The sequence below is a fragment of the Nuphar pumila genome, chromosome 16 (genome assembly GCF_984573655.1).
Source record: "Nuphar pumila chromosome 16, dmNupPumi1.hap1.1, whole genome shotgun sequence".
NCBI classification, from domain to species: Eukaryota; Viridiplantae; Streptophyta; class Magnoliopsida; order Nymphaeales; family Nymphaeaceae; genus Nuphar; species Nuphar pumila.
This window is the reverse complement of record NC_143264.1, coordinates 216,520-222,297: the sequence shown is the minus strand read 5'-3', so window position 1 is coordinate 222,297 and position 5,778 is coordinate 216,520.

Below are 5,778 nucleotides of genomic sequence, written 5' to 3'. Positions count from 1 at the left end.
AAAAGAAACACTTCTTGAGTGAATATTCAATTTCGAGAAACACCCGATTGTCGACCGGGGTGGTGGGGGACTGAAGGAAGCAGATCAGGTCATGCTGAACATGAGCTTTTTTGCTCATGCGTTTTGTATTTTGAAAAGTTAAAAAGTCGGGCCACGATGTTGGCATGAGAAAAAAACTCATGTTCAGCATGACTGCTTCGGGGACTGAGATGGGGGGAGGGTCGGATGGACGGGTTCATTTTCTCTCACTATTTCCGAAAAATGCCATCTCCGAATCATCATATCTCCTCTGCACAGACGGACGGGCACAAAGTTTAAGGGCCAATGCGTATCGTATAAGGCCCCCCTTCATCTAAAATGCAAGTCTCTCTATTCCTGTTCTTCTCTAAAGTGGGCCCATGAGAATCGTTTTCTATATCCCTCTCGAACGTACCGAGCGTGTCGGGTTTCTGCATTGACACCCCTACTTATGACAATCCCAATAAGCAACAACGAGCTAACACTCTTTGGTTTTCTAGGTCATTTTTTTCTTTTCTTTTCTTTTTTTATTTGGATTTACCCCTTGAATTGGTTTCTCTCTCCCTTCTGCACCTTGCGGGGCCCCTCTTCCGATTTGATGATCAGAAGAAACGAGGGAAGATCAGGTGAAACGTGATTGCACATTTTTAATTCATCCATTGTTTGCTGTTGGGCCTCACAGATGACGGGTGATTAGGTGTAGCAACACGCAAAAAAGTGTACAATCAAATTACATTGCCCGTGATCCTCCCACAGAAGAAACGGGGAGGAAAAGACACGGTTGATATCCCGGTGCGGATTTGTAAGCGCAGAAGCAAACGACGGGACGATGACGATGGAAATAAAATTGACCAAAGTTGTTAGGTTACATGTATCATTTTCATACGATCAAGGGACAGATTCTTTGGTGCTCACTTTTTACTTTCTTACACCCTTTTCATTTTTTTATCTATCTTTTCTTTCTTCGAGCAAATCACGCCATCGAGGTGCAACAGTCTGACACCCTTCTTTTCATTTTGTTTTTCTCATTTGTCTTTTAGTTGAACTCATGACATGCACAATTTGCCCTTCTGAAGCTTTTTTTTCTTTCTTTCTTTTTAATCACACGCTCTCTCTCTTTGTTCCTTCGCTCCCACTTTCCCATTTAACGAAAATGACCCGGGTTAAATCGTTTATTCTTTTTTTTTTTCCAATACCAAGAGAAATATCTCGTGTTTTCTGCACGTGAAAATGAAGTAGCCCGCACATTGTCGCTGAAGAATGAGTCATGAAGCAGTGCATGCAGAAATCAACGAGGATGCTTAACGAAAAGCAACAAGAAACAAGTTGGCTTTCTCTATTGACCACCAAAGTATTAACAGACAACAAAACGCATGCATGCACAAACTCACACATCTTATTCCCTGCTTTATCCTTCTTACAAGAAACAATAGAATCGCTACCTCCACCCCCATACTGATCATTATTGAGCTAAATGGCGTTGAGAGAGAGAGAGAGACTCCCGTTTAATGAGGGGTAGGACGACACCCTTTTTCTCCACTCTACTTGATCGCTAAGCTCTCCATCAAATACTTGGGGTTACTAAGGACATTTATTGAAAAGAGGTGGAAGACGAGGTGGTGGCAAAATTAACTCTCGGGCTGGGTTCAATATTGCAATCGCCCAAAGGGTAATGCTTGTAAAGCATGTCCTTGTTGTCTATTGCATTTTGTGCAATTGTTCAAAATTTCTTTCAAAACTTGCAAGTGAATTAATTGATCAGCCTTCCAAATCTTAGTTTGGTCCGGCAAATCTCAAAAAAAAAAAAAAAAAAGATGCACTTGGTGTCATGGGATATCGTTACTAGAACCAAAGAGGAAGTGGTGGGACCCGAGATTTAGGATTCATTTTTAAAAGCACTTGACTTTGAGTTTGATCTTCAAAATCCAAACCGCGCGGAAGTTTGATGTTCTAGAGCTATTTGCCTTAGTTCTTCATGTTTGTGAGCTCGGGTTTGTGGGGCCACTTTTGTAGTGTGTGCGAGTGAAGACTCTTCCACTAAATGCACTACACAATTACAAGGCCTGAGAGGAGAGGGTTGTGTATGTTCGCCCCCGATCATTCACTGAATCCCACGTCCGTGTTCGGGGGATCGAATGAGCGCCACGTATTCATGCACATGGGGCTCGTATTCCCGTGTATGTTGACATAACTTTGCATCGGACTCTGGTGTTGTTGCAAAGACTTAATCACCCTTACTTGCTTTTCTTGCCCTGAAATGACGGTTCAAGGAAATGACAAAAATATCCTCCATTCAAAAGTTGTGAAACGACGGCTGGGAAAAAGGACAAAAAAGTCCGCCTTCCAGAAAGTTTGATGTTAACCATTTAAAGTGGAGACGTTCGCCTGCGCCATCTGCTGTAACAGTGCTCCCATTATCAATGCAAACTTTGCCTTCGTCTCCAGTCGAGCTTTCCGCCTTGTTTTTTATCCTGTTGTACAACACACTGTCGCCTTCTCGTGCCTGCCTTGTGTTACAAGACATTCCATTGTCTTCTCTTCATTTCTGCTGTCGTTAGGCATCATGGAAGAAAGCAATGATTCACAAACATTCCAACCAGTGCCATTAAGGCACCGTGAGTAGCTTTTCATCTCATCATGCTATCGATGAAGAAGGCATGTCGTCTTGTCTGCCATTAAGGCATTGTTTGGTTATTGCAGGTAGATCTTGTTATTACGAAGGTTGGAAACTTATCGATATTTGTAAGACGCTGGGACCTGTTGACAAGAACACTTGTTTGCAGATGCTAGGAAGGGCCTCTACCCCATCAGGTATCCTACAGTCACTCATCATATACATTGTGTCTCAAACCGCTGTATTAGTAACAGACTCTCGTTTTTGTGAGATACATTTTTGTTAGTTAATATCGATTTGTTTGCTATTATGTTCAAGTTCTTCCTTATCGATTTGTAATTTATTGTGCGATATATTTATCGACCTTTTAGATAGTATGTTTTTGTATCGTCGAGTTATAAGTTATAAGTACTGAACTGCCGTATCGATTTTCAATATCTGACAAATCGCTATACATATCGTTTTGTAAGATATTATATGTTTTGTAATATGTATTTGTAAGATATTTGTACACAGACTTTGAAAACGTTTGGGTGCAGAAACACATCTTGACACGCATGGCGGGGCAATTTTCGCATGCATATCGTTGCTCTCTCAGCGACTTCTATTGAACTCGCTTTAGAGCCTCGTGGATATTATGAGAGCGTTATCGTCAACACACATGTACGACATGTTTATTTTATTGGCATGGTAAGCGACACGTCGATGCTCAGCACAAGCAAACATCAAACCGCACTTGCTTTGATACTTTCATTCATTAAATCGTTGCTTTGACTTGCGTAACCCTAGTGGTATCCGTTCTTATATGCATCCTGATTAAATCGTAGTAAACCTATGCCGCTTGCTAACGGAAATTGATATATTGCTTACAAAACATTCCACTGTCTTCTTTTATTTGTCGTTGTTGTTAGGCATTAAGGAAGAAAGCAATGATGCACAAACATTCCAACCAGAAAAAGAGAAGTGGGCATTGGCATATGGAAGACAATACTTTTGTGCAGGTATGATAAGCACACAAAGAGCCGAATCTATGCATGCCACGCTGAAGAAAACCCTGTATTCATGTTTAACAATGTTTCGTTTCATGGAACAATATGAATTATTTGTAGACGGTCTAAGACAGAATGAGCTTGAACAAGACGTGAAATGCTTCAATACACGACCTCTAACTTTTGGCATGAAAATATTGATGCGATCTGCAGCTCTGTATACACTAACTATATTTGAATGGATCAAGAAAGAGGTGTTGCATGTCATGAATTGCAGAATAGAAGAACTGGTGCAAACCGAGAATATGCACAAATACCATATTTTTTGTCAGGGCGAAAAGCATCAGGAAAGGCAAGAAGCGCATGTCACGTACAATGTCGACAACGGAAGGGTAGAATGTCCGTGCAAAATGTATGAATTCAAAGGTATCCTATGCTGTCATGCATTAAAGGTACTCAATCAAGAGAAGATACAAGAAATACCTGAGTCTTACGTAATGCGAAGATGGACGAGACGCGCGAAGATTGAAAAGCTCGTTATGGACAATGCGAGTAAATCTGGTGTTGACGAGAAGTGGCACATAGCCTCCCGTTACCAACAACTGTGTAGGTCATTCATGCATGTTGCTGATTTGGCATCGAGAAGCGAAGAAGGCTATGCATGTGTGAGAAAAGCTGCAACGAAGTTACTTGAAAAAGTGGAGTTAATTCACATTAAGTCTGTTGCAGCGAATGAATACCAACCGAAGATAATGGGATCGAACAACGTAGGTCAAAATCATGTCTCGCTTGACATTCCCGAGAAGTTGCGCCGAAGCGTAAACATTATCTTCAACAAGTCAGTAGTGAACGTTGTTGATTATGATGAACATATTCATGAAGCGCAAGGTATCAAAAGAAAACCTGCCTCTGATCGCAGTCGTCGGAGGGCAAAGGGTGGACTAGAATTGGTTGGCAAGAAAAGGACTAAGAAACAACCAACCTGTAATAAAAAACAACAAAGCCCTTCGAATGAACAGGTATGTAAAACATTATATTGCTTCCCATTGCGTGAAGCTTGTCAAATAGCTAACTCGTGTAATGTCCATCATGCAGCAATACCCTGCAGAAGTACCGGCAAACGTTCAAACCTACATTCCTCCCGACCAGATTTCCGGCAACGATAGCTACAGTTTTACAAGGCTTTTGGTATGTAATCGATGTTGCGAGAAGGTACGCATTTCTTGTGAAACATAATTCAGTGTCTAATATTTTCTCTTTCATGACAGGCTATGATGCAGTCGACAGATAGGTTTGGGACACAGGAATCTCGTGTGGGCTATTAACTTAGTTGTCATGCCTCTTTGCATGACCCGATCTCCACAATGCCGGATTTTTTGAGAGTTTATAGTCGTTTGTCATTGACGACTTGCGGTCCGTGGTTGAATTTGTTCAAATCGATAGATAGCCGGTTTTTGCTTCTGCAGGAAGGCGATTGATGACATCACTGTATGGCGATTTGTGGTTATCGTTGAATAGCGATATGTGGCATCGCAGTGTAGTGATTTGAGGTTATTGTTGGACTGTCAATCTTAGCGTGATGCGAAGGATTGTTCAAGTAAGTTTTTTTGCGGCATTGAGCAAGGTTGCGCTTCACTTTATGATCTAAGTAATCTATAACCTGCGCGATTGACAGCCTACTTAGATCATAAATTAAAGCTCAACCTTGATCAATGCCCTAAAAAAATTACTTGAACAATCCTTCGCATCTCGCTTAGATTGACAGTCGAACAATACCCTCAAATCACTGTGCTGCGATGCCACAGATCGCTATTCAACGATAACCACAAATCGCCATACACTTCATTTCTTCGTAGCTTACACTTCTTCGGCGCCATGCCTGGACGAAGAGAGATCAACCATGGAACAATGAAGGAATTCCGGTGAATTTACCAAGTTTAGTTGGCAAAGCTATGACGTAGCGTCGAGTCAACTTCTTCTCCAGCAAATCTTTCGCGTTCCCGACACCTCCACTTGCCTTTTGAAATCATTATTGTTATCTTGTGAAAAGTTGTATCCATATATTATAAATAAAAGGCTACTCAATGTGTATTTTCTCTTCTTTAATTCATTTGTTAAGAGGTAAGTAAACCTCTTCATCTGGTAAAGGGGGAACTT